This window comes from Rhea americana, unplaced genomic scaffold, assembly GCF_003343005.1.
Source record: "Rhea americana isolate MKP2758 unplaced genomic scaffold, rheAme1 scaffold_37, whole genome shotgun sequence".
NCBI classification, from domain to species: Eukaryota; Metazoa; Chordata; class Aves; order Rheiformes; family Rheidae; genus Rhea; species Rhea americana.
Window position 1 is genome coordinate 430374 of NW_028186501.1, and position 19760 is coordinate 450133.

General features: G+C 39.0%; 1 long non-coding RNA gene across 1 annotated transcript; it reads right to left on the bottom strand.

Moving 5' to 3' along the window:
* Positions 1-12152: 12152 nt before the first annotated feature.
* LOC146591451 (uncharacterized) lies at positions 12153-19288 on the bottom strand. Its single transcript, XR_014896764.1, has 3 exons — positions 19074-19288; positions 15617-15767; positions 12153-12176 (listed from the first exon to the last, which is right to left on the bottom strand). It is a non-coding gene; the product is annotated as an uncharacterized LOC146591451 (long non-coding RNA).
* Between the last annotated feature and the right edge of the window lie 472 nt (positions 19289-19760).

The following is a 19760-nucleotide window of genomic DNA, read 5'->3' on the forward strand; positions in this document are numbered from 1 at the left end:
GGCATTCCTACACTGAAACATATCAAGCAGAAACATAAGGAAGAGACGAGGGCCAAGCACATTACTGTCAGTCATGCAGAAATTAGAACAGACACGTCTAGCTTCCCATTTCTTTTCACTGTATAGTAAGACACAAGTGGTAACACTGCTGCTTATGGGAGATCCCTGGTGCCTCCTAATGGAGAAGAGACAGCAAATACACTGCAGATCAACTCCAGTAATCTTTTGAAGAGGAGCTCTCACCTTTAAAATGGGTAAATAATTCCCTCAAAATGTTTCATGCAGATTCTTTTCCTTCACTAAATGGTACGGGCAGTAAAGCAGCTATAAACAGTAATATCAGAAAGGGTGAGGGAATAAAAAACAGAAGCTTCCTCACAATAGTTCATTACAGATCCCAAGATGTTTATACAAGAACAGCAAAGCCGATCTCTGTATTCTAATAGAGCCCAGCAATAAATCAAATGTCCTCTGCAATTTCACTGGCATACTGAAATCCTTCATCTCCATCCCAGTTTGCCTGCACACACCAAACCTCACAGGCTCTACAAAGGTCAGAGAGATCATGGCCCCTTACTGCTGCCTCCGAATTTCCCCTATGCTTTCAAGCTCACCATAAATGATTCCTGAAGCTGCCTRTATTCAGTCCTAAAGGAGTGAGGTCTCCATTCAGAAATAGCAATTCCACAGTTAGCCACAAAAGGCCACTATTGACTTACGTTAAGTCTCTCCAGGGCTAACCCTGCACAGCCTAATAAGCAATGACGTGGCATCTTGGTTCAGATACGCGCACCCAGAGTCATCAGTAGAGAGCTGAACTCTGCACGCGGGGGTTCAGGACTGACTAGTCGATAGTTCCCACTTCCGAAACACCTAGAAAAGGCAGCCTCTAGAGCCCGTTTCCTTTGCAATGCCACAGAATCAAGTGAGGGAGCTACCTGCCGAGGTTTCTCTTCGGCAGCATTGTCTCACAAGCAGGGAGACAGGTTTTTCCGAATAGGCCAATCTGTCCCTGGTGTCAGCTGACTTGTCTAATCCAAATGGAATTGAGGACTCATTTATTCCAGCTAAGGATAAAACTGCTGTCTGTTAATAAACAAACTGAAAACTCTACCCTGAGAAAAACCAAAAAAAATATAACTATGGAACTATACTACTCCTCTGAAGGGCCCTTAAGTCATGAGAGATGGCATTTGCTTAAAACAAACAAACAAAATAAAAATTTGTGAGGGGACTCCTTCTCCAAGGACATTTTCAAGCGTGACAGTGCACAAAAGCATTACTGTCTCTAGCAGATCTGTGAAACACTGCCAAGATGATACACTGCCTTGAATAAAAGACTTTGAAAAGCTTTAGGCAGAGATGGGTAAGTTAAACAATGAAAAGGGTTCTTTTTATTTATTTATTTWTTTTTTTAGTTTATATATGATAGATACAATTAGTACCTTTATCTTCAAGAACCAAAAGCTTCAACATCTGTGAGATGTAAGGTCCAAACTCCTCCCACAGCCAAGAGGACTGAGGTCTGAGTATTTCCTGCATATTCTGGGGTTGAGCTTTAAATAAAAAAGAAGAAAGTACTAAACAATTTCAGTAGTAAGAGAGTTCATGTAGCAGAAATTTTACTGCTGTCATCAGTGAGTTTAAATGTCAGCTGCATATCCTGGAACTTCTTGTCTCACTAGGCCCAGGTAAGGAATATCTCTTCCAGTCTCCATGTAYGTTAACTGTGTTACCTTATTACGTGCCAGAGAAATCCAGAGTCCACGGAGGAAGGGGACTTCCACACTGCTGGTTGTTTCTGCCTGAAGTAGAAAATAATTAGCTTCATTTCAGAATTTACACAGCTCAATCACAGGTCTTTTAAACCTGGTGCAAAYGTCTCATTCATGCCTCCAAAGAGATAATGGAAAAATAAGAGATGAGACACTTAAGCATTCCCATTGACATGACAGGAACAGTACCTCAGAACTGAACCAACTCCTGCTGATTGCAGTACAGAGCTGGGGCTACTAGCTAAGACAGTACTCTGCATACTTCCAATTTTGAGATAAATGATCCCCTTAAGATGATAAAACTGCACTTTCAARGTGAAGAAGCAGCAGCAGCATCTTCCCAGAACAGTGTGGGGCCAATACACATGCTGGTCAGCTGTTCTGTCTTCACAAAAGAAAACAATCTGTTCATGTTAATTTTTTTGCATAATCACCTTGCATTACAACTTGAGCTTTCTCCTTCTTCTTTTTTTTTTTTAACHCACTGTTCAGCTTCCTCAGTTCATATAAATGCAACATACTTATTCTCCAGAAATTCTAGCAGGAAAGGTTCCTCATCAGCTTTTCGGAACCTTACTACAAAGCAGCAATGACATGTTTCCCTTACCACCTTCTGTCCACGTCAGCTCGTAACGCACTATACACAACACAGGGTTCTTCGAAAATGCTGTCAGAATTACACTGAGGGACCAGTGATGGCATTTCATCAGTGCCCCAGAGACTGAAGAACCACTAAGATCTATYTGGGCATTTAAGTTATGCAACACTGTTAAGTTATGCAAAATGGAAACACTGATGCCCTCTAACTTATTTTATGCTGCACATCTTTATATTAGAGCTCAGATGAGTAAATATCAAATAGCTATTATATACCAGAACAAAGCATACCTCTGGGAAAACTCCTTAAGCAAGCACAAGGCTTTATCCTCAGTGATACCCTGCATCCTGTGTCTTTTTTCTATAGTAAATGGCCCACGTAAACTGAACTTGTTTTTTGACAGGAATCAAATTCTGTCAATCTCAAACTGTTTTGGACTGATTCTTCTACACTGTGCATGATGCTTAAAGCATTCTAGGACTGAAATGTGTGCAACTGATAGCAGAATTTGGTGGACAAACACCAGGTTCTGCCCTGGGCTGAAGTGCTTAATGATGCAGTTCTGAAAGTCAAATCGTTATTAAGAAAGGGCACTGGTAGGCTTAAACTAATCTCCTCCAGTATAAATACAGCTTTAGCTTTTGGCATCCCATTAACAAATGGGGTTAGAATTCATTAACAATACCTTAAAAAAAATTTWAAACATCTGCTAAACCATCATCAAAGCACAGCCATGATTTCCTGTTTCAGTTCAATAAACTGCCTTAAAAAACAAGCAGGAAAAACACTGGTGAACACTTCTGAGCAAAAGACAGACTATCTAAGGAAAGATTTTTGACTGTGTCTATTTTGAGTTATCCCTTTCACTGCTGCCAACAGACAAACAAGAGAGATGTTCTTTTCAGCAGATTGAATTTCTTGAAACTGCAGTTCACAGAAAGATTAGGAATGTTAATAACATGAGTTGAGACACAACAGAATTCAACTCAAACTCTTCTGCATCTGGCAGGATACTTTCATGTTTCCTCTGCTTCAGTTCTACTTCTTGAAGCCACATTATCTAAACTGAACATATTCTTCACTGCCTAATTAAAGTGTCTACAGCTCTGTGACTTTGAGAATCTTCTCCTTGAAGGAGGTGGAGCCCTGTGATTCATTTTCTTGCCCTTTCACATCATTCTTCTTTTCTAATGGTGCTGCTCTTCTCCGATGGGAAGCTCTCTGTGCAACAAGCATGCTTGCAAGAGAACTGAGAAGATGCCACCTCTAATGTCCACCATTTACATATGGTATCCTCTGCTTCAGGAACCGAGAAAACAGGGAGAAGAGAAAGGCAGATACCAGATCTAGGACAAATCTTAGACAAATTCTGCACCTGTCTGGGATCCAACTGGCTTTAACAGTGTCACTGAAGATTTCAAATGAACACACGTCCTCAGTCAAACGCTTTCAGTAAAGCTGGTGTGTAATTGGCACAGCTGAGACTTAACAGCACAAACTGCTATTCTTGAGGGAAAGTGGGAAGAAAGAGGGTATATTTAACCAGCTACGGAAGTCTGAATAGCAAAAACCTGCTTATCACACCCTTTTCACATGCTTGTGCTTCACAGATTCTTCTCTGCTGTCTGGCTTTTATTGACAGTCCACATAATTTATGTTGTGGCATCAACCTAGGTTGAGTTACCAGAAGTTACCACCCTCTGCTTCAGAGGGCTGCACTCCACCACTCTGGAGCTGTTTGATGCTGCTGGGAAAGAGCAATGAACGTCAAACAGAAGACAGAAGCAGYGGACTGTCAGAGCTTCACCTCGGTAGCTCAGCAGTTTGCATTACCTGGAGGGAGGGTGTCAAGGGGATGGGGACAAACTCTTTTCGGTTGTCCCATGCAAAAGGACTAGAGGCAATGGGCAGAAATTGAAGCACAGGAGATTTCGGAATCAGGAGACCATTGGCCTTCCTGGCCACAAGGGCAYACTGCTGGCTCATGGTCAACTTGTCATCCACCAGCACTCCCAGGTCCTTCTCTGCAGAGCTGCTCTCCAGGTGATCAGCCTCCAGCTTGTACTGGTGCCTAGGGTTATTTCTCCCTAGGTGCAGGACTCTGCACTTGCCCTTGTTGAACCTTGTTAGGTTCCTCTCCACCCAGCTCTCCAGCTTGTCCGGGTCTCTCTGAATGGCAGCACCTCCCTCAGGTATGTCAGCCACTCCTCCCAGCCTGGTATCATCAGCAAACTTGCTGCGGATGCACTCTGTCCCCTCATCCAGGTCATTGAGGAGGAAGTTGAACAGGATGGGGCCCAGTACTGAGCTCTGGGGGACGCCACTAGCCACAGGCCTCCAACTTGACTCCACGCCACTGATGATGACCCTCCGAGCTCTGTCTTTCAGCCAGTTCTCAATCCACCTCACTGTCCACTCATCTAACCCACACTTCCTGAGGTTCTCTAGGAGGATGTTATGGGAGACAGTGTCAAAAGCCTTGCTGAAGTCAAGGTACACAACGTCTACTGCTCTCCCCTCATCTACCTAGCTAGTCATTCCATCATAAAAGGCCATCAGATTGGTTAAGTAGGATTTCCCCTTGGTGAATCCATGCTGCAACTCTACAGAGCTGAAACATAATCCATGTAATAAAAATATTTGTGGGCTGAATGGTGATATCAGACACCAAAACAAAACAAAAACAAAATCAATCCAGAATTAAAAATACCATAGCAGTATCATGGCTTCATTTTGTTTTAAGAAGTACTCTGATTATAAAATTCACAGAATGACAGAACAATTCAGGTTCAAAAGGGCCTCTGGAGATTATTGAGTCCAATGCCTCTCCTCAAGCAAGACCAGCTAGAGCAGATTGCACAGGACCGTATCAAGYCGCATTCTGAGCATCTCTAAGGATGCAGACTCTACAACCTCTCCAGGCAACTTGTTCCTGTGCTATGTCACCCTTACAGGAAAAAAAGTTTTCCCTTATGTTCAGACAGAACTTCCTGTGTTTTAGTTTGTGCCCGTTGCCTCTCGTGCTATCACTGGGCACCAGTGAAGAGTGTGGCATAGTCTGTTTTAYGCCCTTCCTTCAGATACTTACGCACATTAAAAACATTCCTCCCTCAGTCTTCTGTTCTCCAGGCTGAACAGTCCCTGCTCTCTTAGCCTTTCCTTACATGATAGATGCTCAAGTCTCTTCATCATTTTAGTAGCCCTTTGCTAGACTTGCTCCAGTAACACTCTCTTATACTGGTGAGCCCAGAACTGGACACAGTACTCCAGGTGTGGAGTGCTTCTACTAAAATTCCTTCTATCAAACAGATCCAGCTTTAAAAAAGTGTGGTGGGAAGGACGACATTTACTCAATTTACAGATTCCTATGACCTGGGAGATGGCACACCATGGCACAGCATGGATAATGGCGTCCACACAGGCTCCTGATATGTGCTATTACATAGCTTGTTCTGAAAAAAACTTGGACATTCTTTCCATAACATAATCCAAAGTATCCAGCACCACAAGTCAAAAAAGAATTTTTTAACATACTAACCCCTGCCAGATTTCTTTAGGGTCTGAGTTCCCCTCTGGAAAACATGCTGAATAATAGCTTTTCATACTTGTGATATGTGAAGAGTTGGGAATCTTCAGCTAGGGGTCACTAGAATTTAAGATAGAATATGATTTCAGAATCTGAAGTTCTTCCAGAGGACATGAGCTACACAGAAAACCATTAGACAAAAGTATGAATACAACCAGAACTGAAAGATAAAAGAAATTCCATGGATGACTTGTTTATGTTGCAAAAATTAACTCCTATTACACATTACTTTAAGGACAAAATGTGATCATCTACTGCATGTGCTACTTCACTTGCTGATTTTTTTAAAAAATGACTACATAACACTTGGTTCTAGCTGACTACCTAAGATACTTAAGTCAGTAGAAATTGTGGCCAATCAATCACAGAGAATCAAAGCAAGTCTCTAACTACCAGTAGTTCCCTTACAAAGAAAGAAGAGATAGTCTCTTTCCCTCTACATCATGCATACTGTCCCTGTGCATTTCAGTTGTGTGTACTTTGTAAGTTTCTGCATTTTCCCCCTCTCTCTTATGGCATTCTTGTAGAAAAAATTACTTTGCTATCAATCAAACCATTAATTGTCACATTTTTCAGGAATGTATCACTGATGGATAGCAGGTTATGTCAGTATCACAAAATACAACTTAAATCTTTTACATACCAGTCCTCAGGAAATGAAAGATTTCACACTACAGTCGGGTGATATTCATATCATTTACTTAGCCACCCTGTATAGAAATCTATGCTCCTTCAAAAGTTGAGGGAGACAGACATTTCCAGGTAGGAAAGCAAAAGGATACTTCGCTTTCTAGACTTCAAGGCCTGAACATTCTATCTGGCAAATATAAACCGACAAAATTGAAACCTGGTTCTGCTGGCTTCTTGCATGCTTATTTTTGATGTTCAATACAATCTGATGCAAATTAGTTTTCATCAGTTGATATTTCTGCATGTCTGCAACTTGCTCTTTGCAACTTGCTGTTCTTTTTGATTTCTGTTGTAAATATAAAATAAACATGTCAAGTTAGGGAAGGGAGTTCTTTCATACAATACCTAGACGCTGGTAAACTAGGGAAAAGTCAACAATGTAAGAAAGGCTTATAAAACAGGACTGGAAAAGGAATGGTTAGACAGGCGAGTCTGCTACAGAGTCAGAAGGAAATATGATGAATATGAGAGTGTTTGTCAAGAACTAATAAAAGGTACAGGACTGCTATTCCTTAGCAGCAAACAATGGGGTTACTAGAATCCAAGGACAGACTAGAGAACTTGGGACATACCTAAACATGCAATGGAAATGCTGTTTAGAGACCTATGCAGCTTCTAGAACCCATACTAGCTCTACATAACCACATCGTTCAGCTGCTCTGTAGTGGATCCCACTTGAGCTGCTAAGCAATGTGAATAATGTTAATCAGCCTGGCGGTAGCAACACATCAACCATTCTGCTTTCAGGAATTAGTTAGTTCAACACAGTGACATGCACTCTGCTCCATATAAGTACCACCTTAAGTTCATCCTTGCTAAGACACTTCTGGACAGCATTCTGGACCAAGATGCAGACATGCTTTTAGTCATAGAATCATAGAATCAGTAAGGTTGGAAGGGATCTCTGGAGACCATCTAGTCCAACCTCCCTGCTCAGCAGGTCACCTAGAGCATGTTAGACAGGGTTGCATCCAGAAGGGCCTTGAATCCTTTTCACAGTATTTATCCGGCATGCTAAAACTGTGGTAAACTGACAGGATTTTTAATATGAGAAGCATTATGTAATAGATGACAACAGAAAAGCTGTAAAGAATTATCAATAGGTATTGCTAACACCAGAGTGCGCGAGCAAAAAAGAGAGTGTGCAAGCAAAAAAGAGAGTCAGCCAATAGCTGTGCTTTATCAGTATAAATCTGCAATTGCTTTATTAGTTTTTACTGTAATGCTATACTGCAATAGCATCTGGCTACATGTTGAAAAGGGATGTTTTCAAAACTAAAACAAGTGCACAGCAGGCTACTACAGTGATTATGGTAAAAGGAAGTTCATTTTCTGAGAATTCATTTTTTAAAGAGTTTGCCTCTTGTACCTTGTAAAAATGAAGGCGGACAGGAGACATGACTACGTTCCATAAATACATGAGGTGGGAAAACAGCTATTTCAGACAACATTGCACAAGCATGGAATAGGGGAAAACAGCACAAAAAAGTTCAGGCTAGAAATTTAAAGAATGATTTCTAACAGAAGACTGAAATTCTGGAACACTATTCCAAAATAAGGCACAAGATGACAAGCTAAGCAGTTTTAAAATAGAATTTGCTACATCTATAGATAGTATTAYGCAATGTGGTTTCTGTGACAGCAGGAACAGGCTCTACAATTCGAGGAGGTCCCTTTCAATCACCCTTTCTGTAACACTAAAACACTGAATCAATTCTCTTAATGGAACAAACACATGCAGACCATCATTAGTGCRAGAAACAGGCAATGTTTATTTTCTTGCACAGATAAAAGGGAACAGACTAGGATGCCAGAATCTGAAATCTCCTATTACCAACATTTAAGGTTTCTTTTTTTWAAAAAAAAATGGTTGCTATTAAAATACTCTGTCTGCATCATTTGGGACTGCAAATAACCTTGGACAACTAAAACAAAGATTTTACTCATTAAAATCCAAAACCAGATTATTTCATACACAAATCATTTCGAAGCGCCAAATGCATTCTTTCTGTGCACCCACGCCCATATGCCACATTTTGTCATCCTATGTGTGATGACTCAGCCAGAAATAGCTTCATCCAATGCTACAGATTCCAAAAACAAAAAGGGAGGAGGAAGACAAGCCAGTCATAATTTTACTGGTAGATTTTTTTTATATGAAACAAAAGCAAATCAGACTCTTAGATGATAGCAGTCTTTCCCTCTCTATTAATAATGCCTTCCCTTTTTAATTTTGATTAAATAAAATTAAACCACATCAAACACATTCCAAAGATGTCTGGCAAAGCTTTCCAAGGGCTCCTGAAGCTCTRTGCCAAAGGGATGTTCTGATTCACAGTGTGAGCCATTTCACATCTGAGTTACCATCTCAAAGATTTGCAAAATTAGACCTACAGATCTATTAACAGGAGGAACTAAGTAAGTTTAATAAGTGTACCAGTTCTTCCTTGTTCTCTCACCAAACATGTTCAGCAGCTCTGAACTGACTGCAGGTGAAAGTAGCATCCTTCCAGGACTTCTCATTAACTCTTAGGAATTAGTAACAGTATCTGTTCTAGTAATGCCAGTCTGCTTTTCTGAACATTTTTCACTTAAATAAAAAAACCCAGCAGCAGCAGCAACAGAAAACACCACACATACATGCACACACTTGCACACACTGACCAAGAAAAAAACAGCAGAGATCACATGCATTTATCCATTATAAAAATTATATTCTTTATTTTCAAAGCTACCCACAGTTTTTTCCATGGGAGGAAAATTCACAGAATAGAGGGCTGAGGAGCGGACGTGTTCTAGTCCTACCTCTCCTGTATCTTCACAGGAAAAACGGGATACATTGAAAGCTTATGCTTTTTGCTGATCCTCACATGGAAAGAGGCAATATACAACATATTCAATTATGAAAACCTCATGAGCCGTCTTCACAAATGTAAAAGAACAACCTTACTATCTCCCAAGCTAAATTACTCATAATAATACACCCTGCTTCACAGAATCCCATTGAAAGTTCATCACAGCTCCTAAACCTGATAGCATTAATTTGCTGCATGTGAACATCAGAATCAGAGGTGAAAAGGCACAAAATCAGCATTTATCAACATCTTGTGCACAACTACATTTGTTAATGCAAACTGCATGTCTGCAGCACCAGTCACCACAGTAGTCATATCCTAATGTCAGTAGCATTAGTTTGTCCTTTGGAATGAAATAAGTTTCAAAAAAACTTCAGTTAATTGTATCATTAAGGTAAAGAAGCACAAGGAAAAAATCAGACAGCTCCAAGAGCATGATATAATTAATTTTTAGTATGTTGCTCATTTTTATTGGAACTCTCTGGGCTTTGTAACATTGATGTAACTCTATAATTCTAGCTCTCTCTGTTTCTACACTACAAAAGCAYAGGAAAAAGCACACTGCTCAAATCAAAACTTTAGAAACAGTGATTCAAAATGTAGGTGTTCTTCCAGATGGCTTCTGGAATATAGCAATGTGGTCCTACAGTAATTATGCATATGCCACTCAGCACAACATTCTACCTCTTCAGCTCTGAACCCATTATATTTACTACTTTAAATTTCTGCTTATTTTGTGAGCTACTATCTTTTTTACAGAAAAACCCTAGGACAGAGAGTAGGGACAGAAAACAATGAGGAAACTGAAAAGTGAAGAGAATTCAACATCTTTCATTGCAAAAGGATTAACAGAAAGAGACCACAAAAGTCTAATATTGCTTTGTCTATGTGCTAGAATCCCTCTCATTCTCTGCCTGTTTTTGCTTTTGAAATCACAGATTTGTATAGGGATTATTCCTTCACATTTGGAAAGCACACATCTGATGTTCACTGTAATAGCACCTGGACCTTGGGGTGAAAGCCAAAATAATAATAAATAAGCTTTATGTTATTGTGAAAATAATCATGGAAAAACATAGGGATGTGTTTTTCGATGAAGCAGTCACTCAACTTGATACCCAAAAGCGAGAACCTGCGAGTTGGGAAAAGTGTGCTTCAGGTAACTCCCAATATTCATAATAAAGAATAGCAGCAAATCTGGCTATAAAACATAACATGTGCATGATACCTGTGGAGTGATGACCCTTCTCTTCCTATTCTCAGAGGATTAGAGGTTAGTTGTGACCATCTTTTAGAAAACTGAAGTACATCAAATAGCAGGGAACATCCAGGACAAAAAAATGAAATCATACTATCTGCATATAAGCTACCAGATGGAAACTTAGCAGTCTTTGTATAGGAGGTAAGAATGAACCAACACCAGAGGATAGGACTCATGCCCTGCTGTTCTACGTCCTCCACRGATTATAGGAGAACAGCAGTATCTCATGACATCAAGGTAGGCTCTTTCACAAAAAGATCACTTTTCAAACTTCCTGACAATTGTCCTCATTTAGAATTGGACAAATAGGAAAAAAAATATATCAGTGAAAGGTATAGATGAATAATTCAGTCCAGATGAGCCACTGGAGTTGACTCTGGGGAAAAACATTAGACTCTCTCTGTTGCAGAGTAAGGCCATAAAGGAAGTCTGAACTGGCACATTTTTATCCACAGCTTGAGTGGGCTTACAGCACATATACAGTCAAATACTGAAGTACAGAAATTTGTAGTGCTCTGGGTAATTTGCTTTTGCGCCCATACCAAAGCATGCTTGCACTCTAGCCCTCCAGTTAGTAATTTCCTGACCCTGGAACAAAGCAAGCTAATTTTTCTGTTGTCTAGTTTTGTCTGATCATGCCTATCAGTTCATCATAAAATGTGGTCTAATATTGACCATTTGGTAGTAACCCTTCTTTGTACTTACTCCTTTGGCAGTCAAAAACACTAAAGGGTAGCAAACATCTGGCTTTTTCATCATGGAGCTGAGCCAACCTGTTACAAGGCTGGTTAGTACTGCAGCCTTGCCACATACTCTTAAATTCACATCCATGTTGTCGAGGAATGTAGTCTACAGATAAGGAAACTAACACACAACCGTATCTACTTCACAGCGAAGGACTAAGTACAAGAGAAAGGGCCAAGAATGGAACAGAGCAGGTGCTTTTGGATTTCAATTAAGTAGTCTTAAAATAAAACAAGTAATTTTCTAGTACCATGTACATACAGGCAATCTCTTGCATAATCCCTATGTTCTACACTGAAATGATTTTACAGCTCCTAGGAGGAGAAGAGAGAAAAAAAAAAGGCAGTACACACAATCTTTCTGTACAAGCCAAACTGCAGTTATAACAGATTCACCAAATATCCCTGTAAATTTGAGCTCCCAACTTCATGTTGCACATAAGCACTCAGGTAGATATTGTCTGTTCTTGAGAGGAGCTCAGAGCAACTTTGTTTTTAAGGGAAGGAAGGACTGAGGGCACACCATCAGGATATGGCTAATCAGAAAGAGCTCAGAGCTGCTTTTGTCCATGAGGCCACATGGAGGCGAGTCGCTGAGGACCAAACAGTCAAGGCAAGCGAGGTCTGAAGGGCAGGATAGATCTCCTGCACACAGAGGGCTCGGCAGCCTAGGCAAAGAGACAGAGAAATCTATCAGCGTCAGCTCAGGAGCTTGGAACACCCAAGTTTAATTAACATCATCAACCTAAACAGTAAGCTAGAAAGCTTCGGGCACCTTCCATGCTGCACACTTATTTTTTAGATCCTTATTTATTTGTAAATTGTTTTGCAGTCTGAGTATCAAAAACTTTAACAGCAGGACTTATCTAGAGTCCTTTCAGACTGAAAATGTATGTAGCATTGAGCTTTTTCAGCAGAATGTCCATAAGAAGTATTTTGCTCAGGTCTGCTAGCTATTTCTGTAGTGACTGGGACATTTCATACAACTTTTTTATTTATTCCAATAGTTTCCTACTTTGAGCAGCAAACCCTCTAACACAGAACAGCAGCTCAATTTTAGTTAGGGATGAATAGGATAAAATGGCAAAAATCGTCTTTCAAAACTAATTCATAATGCATTAAAAGCTACTTATCAATCCATTTTTCCAAATCTGTCCTTGCACAGCAATCCATAATCAAAAGAGGCATTGAGAAAGTAAGGAGAAAGATATTCTGTTGCTGTAATTGACACAGCTCTTCTGACCTCAATGAGCTAAACCAATTTATGCCAATTTATCTAGCCCATAGTTTGCTGTCTCTGGAATCCGCCTAAACGTTCCTCAGCCAAAATGCACATTCAAGCACAGGCAGGCAGACAGTATAGAAATGGGCATCATATAAGAACCTGGCTGCATCCAGCAAGAACTGCTGCTCATAACTCAGTAACTGCTGCTTACTACCTGCTTGTCTCTCACAGACCTACTGCTGGCATGTGGGAGAAGCAGTTGCCAGAAATCCCCCACTTTCCTTGAGTTAAACACATCCACCCTGATATCTCTTAATATCCAAAAGTCTSTTCAAATAAATTAGTGTAGGTAAGTATTACTAAAGCAAATAATCCATCCCCCTCACCACYGTTGTTGTGAGCACAGAGTTCCCTTTAAATTAGACTCCTATGGAACAGGGAGGTATTGCAATATAAATATTCTTTTTCTTCTTTTAAAAACAGCTTGTATTAAAAAAAAAATCTATGGAAATATAACTACCCAAAACAACAAGAAAAACAATTAAAAAAATCCACAAGTGCTCTTATACTATATTCGATAATAAACATAACAGCAACATTGCTATTCGAGGGCAAGTCTTTATATGAATCAATCTAAAAGAAAAAGAAATATTCTTACTGAATCCTGTTCATCTATATTCAAATGGGAAATGCTGCTCTACTACTGTATTAACTTATAAGTTGACAATGGATGCTTTCATGAATAATTTGAATTTGTGCCACTATCTATACGCCAATTTCTTCTGTAATCAAACATAACAAATTTTTTACTGAAAACATACCTTTAATACACAATTTATGCCACCCTTTTCATTAGAACAATTAACACTGATTTACCACAAGAAAGCAAATAATGTAAAAAATGAAATATAAAACAAAGAGGATAAGACCTCTACAATGACTGCAGATAATCCTGAGAATCCACACAGAACTTCAAGAAAGAAAATATATTCAAGCAATCAGAAGGCTTAAAATGTGGATGTAGAAATTTTACTTTTGTCCGTATCAGTGCTTTAAAATGTGCATCTATTTAATTCACAAGACACATAAAACACAAAAAAACCCCCTACACATAAAATACAAAAAAAAGCTAMACAAAGACATCAGCTGGAGCTTCGATTAGTTCTGAACTTTATCTGAATTTGTAATTTCTATCAGAATAAAGTTGCAATATCATGGAGGCATCAGTTTTTGAAAGAGAGGCTTGAATCCACTAAGCAATCAATCATAATATTTGTCTGTACTATGGCTTTCCCTCAGTGGTCAGAGAACATTACAGTTTAGTGAATAAACATGCATTCCCAGTATAAGTACATTTGCATAGAATATATTATCTCTGTAATCTGTTTGAATTACACAAATCATAAATCATGGCAGCATGGCCTCTCGAATAAATTTTCTGTAAAGACTAGCATGTTTTCCTTCATACTAAAAAGGCCACAAGTCTACCACTGACATGAGACATTTCCAATACATTGCAAATAGGCCTGCAGATCACTTCAGAAAACACCGTACAGACACAGCAGCTGTTTTACCAAAGAAGCAGCATTTTCTAGTGCAGGGGAAATGAACTACCAGTACCCATGATCATGTTATTCTCTGTGAAAAAAAAGAAACAGAAAACTGATCTTTGCATGCAAACATGCTTTTGACACACAAACTAATGCCAAAACTGAAGCTGTCTTAATGTTATTACTGTATTCTTCAGTTGGAGTGACAAGGAACAACACTGTGCTTTTTTTTTTTTTTTTTTGAGAACTAAAATTAAAAAACATCTTTTCTTACTGTATTTTTGTAAATCTATGGGAAAAAAAACATAGTTCTAAATGACACCAATGGAGCTACATTCTTTTACAAGTGCAGAGGACCTGTCTGAATATTACTATTCTCCATGGATTTGGGGTACTCCATCCCAAAACCTTTCCTTCCAAATGCCCTTCCGAAATGTGGATTCAGTTTCTTACACAGACATCTCTAGTTACCCTCAAAGGGTAATTTTGTAATGTTCCTGGATGATACTTTGATACTACCACATCTTCCAGTTAACTCTCCAGTCATGGATGACCCAAATGTGAAATTCAAGTTATGGGACATGCAACAACTTGCATCCCTGAACTGTTCCCATGTGAGAGATCCCACTGTGACAGAATGGCACCAAGTTCTTCAGTATTCATCTTCTTAGCAGCCTAAGGTTTTCTATTCACGTAAAGCTAGATCTGTTTTCAAGGGTAAAATTCAGTCCCCGAAAAGGACAAATACAAATAAATAATATCACTCACATCCTCAATACACATTGTGAATAGACTCATATAGTCTGTGCTCTTATGTTGACGTTCTGCCTGGAAGTGAACTTGCATGAGTACAGGAAAAGCTGTCAGAATCAAGGTTTGCAATCAATAGCAAGAACAAAATTCCTCAGTTCCCTTAAAGAACATGCACTATTTCTTTTCATTACTATTTTTAAATAAAATGCCAATGCCACAACATTCAGCTACAGACTACATTAATAGTAATGTCTTTTCTTTCATTATAAAGCCATATACACAAAAAACCCCACATTCTCATTCCAGACCTCTGCAGAAAGATAGGCAAGTACAGCAATAGTTCTCTTGGGRAAAACGAGGGCAAAACAAATCAGGTAATTTGCCCCAGACATCATTCAATAAGCTTAAATCATGTAATTCTCAGCTCCAAACTCAATCCTTTAGCTCACAAATGTATTATCTAGGAGCTCAGATAATCTTTGAAAGTAACTAACACAATTTCTATCACTTTCAGAAGAAATGATTTCTCCACACAAAACAACATGAACCCATTCAGGCCTTACTAGGCATGATCCCTCACCAGTCATTGTCACAGCATATTCCAACTAGAAATCCTTGGGTACTTCTCTCTCAGTTCCAAGCAGGCTTCTTGAGCTGCATTCATTTGCATGTACTAACAGAATACTTCCCAAGGAGAGAGTATCTTTGCTTTGTCTCTTGATGCTTTTCAGCTGCTTGGGGCAGGAAGGACAGAAAGACAGAGAAGGAAAAAAWAAATAAATAAATCAAACGATGCTGGCTGGTCGAAATCAAATACGTGCACCACCCATTCTTTTTGGCAGTCAGAACCTCAAGAAGTAGAGCACAGAAACATGTTTACTGGCACAGACCCTTTCACCATCAAGCAAGTCACACAGACTCTCTCACACCTAGATTTCTCTACTTTAATTCACAATGGAAAAGCTAATGGAAGACAGCAAAAAAAGCAACTCATCTGCATTCTAACAAAATATGTACTGCAGTTCTCTTTCCAATCCTTTTGCAGAACTTGAAACCTGCAGAAGAATGCTGCTGAACTTGCTTTTCAGGACACATCTGTGCAACAGTATTATTTGAGTTCTCCTATTTCCTACTGAATGCACAAAGCAAGCACAAGGATTTAAGTCTCCAAAAGCAGATCAGCTCTGTGGCTACTGGAYACAGATTAGTTTTTCATGAAAGGAGTTTATTTCACTTAGTGAGAGCTTTGCYAGCAGCAGCTTTCGAAATATTCACTACAGGGTAGTACTCTGYACAGACATATAATGAAAGAGCATTCACTGTGCTTTTCTGTTTGTCCACAAGATTCAAGATGGCAACTGTAAAGGTTTCAGTTTTCCAAAAAAATTTAACAATGTCCTTTATTATTCTCAAATCTCCTCTATTATTCTCAACCTGTTGTCAACAGCTTCCCATTTGTGGATTACTGGAATAGTGCACCAAAGAGAAATATTGAGATTTAAACCAGGGACTACCGACTATTCTTCACTAAATAGATTCTCTCTGTACTATGTCAATTAATACAATTTAAAACTAACTAGATTAGGATTTCTGCAAGATCAGCTGCAAAATCCACTCAAAGAACAAGGTGCATCAGCCTCTATCGGCACCAGCACTACTGCATCTATTTTCCTTCTGCTTGTTATTGCACTCACAGCTATGAATGCACTGAAGACATAAGAACCACACAAGAAGTGGAGTGGGAAGGGGGGAAATAAAAAACAGATTACTGTGGTTTATGAAAGCTGATTTCTCCTCCAATTCTCCCCACTCCACGTCTATCCTTAAAAAATTGTTCTTTGTTCTGTGCCAAAAAAAAAATCTCCCTAGTCCTTTCATACTGCCCTGGCTTGTACTCCAAATACAAAGGGATTTTTCTTGACTTCAGTCTTCTTTACACATTAGGTTATACCCCAGGCATTCCATTTCAACTCTGCACAGGCCATCTATAATCACATCGGGGTTAATAAAAGTCACATCTATCCATGTCAAAAAACAGAAAGAAAATCCACCTCAATTTACTTAAGCATTTCTCTTCATTTGCCACAATGATCACCATCTGAGCTTCATTTTCTTGAGTTAAAAAAAAATAATAATAGGTACCTGGAGAAAAACAATTGAGGGGGAAATTTCTAGTATGGAAACATAACTTATAAGTAAAACTCTTAAGTAAATTTCTGCAGAAATGAACCTCATGAACAGGCTTGTGTACAAAAACAAATAGTGCTTGTGTGATAGCTCTCATTCAAGGAGTTAGAATGCTAACGATTACACTGAGAGATAACTATGATCTCCATTTTACAAAGTGAAAATAGACACACATAAATATTAATGCTATTTTATGGTCACACGATACATCAACAAGTGGCCTAGGAAGTAAAACACATCCATACTCCCAGTCTTTTTAACTACTATATATCATAACCTCATGCACACTCTGCAATGGTCTCTTCTTGTGTACATCACCCAAATTTATCAACATTAATACAGATTGTCATATGCAACTCAAATAGATGGTCTCCCACTGATACACAGCATTCATGACTCATGTAGTTTCAGAACTGAGTACAATGCAGTTAGCAGACATCACAAAAATAATCAGTAGCTCTGTGCAGTCTTTCCCCAGGCATATTTGATTTTTAAAGAGTTCTTCTACTTAGAATAAAAAGGCATTTAATTTGCATGCAGAGAAGGGAGAGACCAGGCTTGCAGGCAAGCTTTTTTTATGATCAAAATCACAAGACTTGTACTTTATTAGTGAAATTCTATCTTTGCAAGAATTGGCATTTTAAAAGAAAGAGTCAAAGAATTACAGATGATAGCTAAACTACAAACTCTACATGGTTCACACAGAATTTGCTGAAGTGAGCAATAAGGCCTAAAAAAATACAAAAGCATCTTTTAAATCAAATATCTAATCGCCCTACCACATAGAAAATGGGGACTCAGTTATTAGACGCTATTTTTCCAACCTGGTTTTTATAATATAATAGTATTCAAGCATTTCTTTTGGAGTCAGGAGTACTAAGGGCACAGAAATCCTCTATGCTGCTCTCAGCATTACCAGCACAAAGCAAGAATAAATGATCCCAGTGTTAATGTGAAAGCTGCAGCAGTGAGAACAGGAATAAATCCAGTCAAAGACTGTTGGGCCAAAACAATGATGTTTATGAAAGTGAAGATCCTGGACAAAATTCCAAAAACTGCACAGCATGTTGGAAACTCATGTTCACTCCYATTAAAGCTCCAGTAAGATCACCAACAGGCATTACAGAACTTCCAGGAAACTTCTATTCCTTCCATTTCCTATAGATACTCAAATATTTCATTCTCATCCCTCCCTTCTCCCCCACAAACTCAGCTTTCCCTTGAGTTTCTTTCCTTCTATACACACTCTCCCCCCTGTGATTCGAAAAATCAGACATAAATGTACAGTGAGCTGCTGTCAAAAGGTCTGACAAGGACATCCAAAGCAATACTCATGGGGTCACAAATGCCTGGATAGGTTCAAATATTGCAGACACAGCATCTGGCAGAAGACTGAGAGGACTGTCACACCCTCTCCAGCATTTGCTATCCAAGCATGACCAGGTTTCAGGGGTGCAAGATAAAATATGATTTTTTTTCAGACACTCTCTGGATTACAAAAATCATTCCTGGAAATGATTTATAAGGCTTTGCTGGTGTATTTCTAGGCCCAGAGCAAAATTCCTAGCAAGCTTACATTCAACCATAAAGGGATTGTTTGAATGCAAACTAAGAAGATGCTGAATCTATTATTCAGGCCACTTTTAACACATCTGCCTGGATTCAATTGTTAGAGAAGACAGGAGACAATATCACAGGAGTCAGACATTATATACGGAAATCTCAATAGTTCTATATAATTTTTCTCAATGGCTCAGACTCCTATGAGACACACATATTTCAGCTGGAAAAAATGGCTTGCATAATCATGCATCCTTACCTTTATATAAGGAAGTAAGTAAGTGACTTACCTTTTGCAGGTGCTTAGTACTTCAAAGACTTCAGATGTCCAACCTCATGACCCCATTGCTGAAAATTCTTCAGTGAACCTCTTCAGCAGCAGTTGCGCCTGAGAAATGCTCACAGAACATGGAAAAACTGCCATCATCACGGTCATTTGTGGATTCTTCAAAACAATCATATAAAATGTGATAGATGTGTTTCTAAGCACAGAAACCTTTCCAAACGCTAATAACTGAATGCCATTAAAAATGCTAGGCACCTAACACACATGAAAGCAACACTGACGTTAATTCAACTGCAGAGTAAAGCATTTAAAGATTAGCAAATATCAAAAAATTAAGGCCAAAGCCTCAAATTAATCTGGTGGCTTCTCAGGATAAGTAGTCAATGCACGTTCCATTCCTAGAAACGGTAGACTCTGGCAAACAAATGATCCATGTTTTAATAACATTGCCTAATTTTCTCACTGTGCTGTGAGAATTTCATTTCAATAAAGTACTCAGAGATTGTCACACTGAAGGAGACCTAACTGCACACTACTTGCACATTGCTGTTAATAATGTGACAGAATTTTAAAAACCACAAAACAACAACCAACAAGCAGCACTCCTCAGTATAGTTCGTCATTCAAAATCCTGCTGGGCTGACATCTGAAAACGATGTTTCTTCCAGTCTGAAGCAGTTCTTTCTTTCCA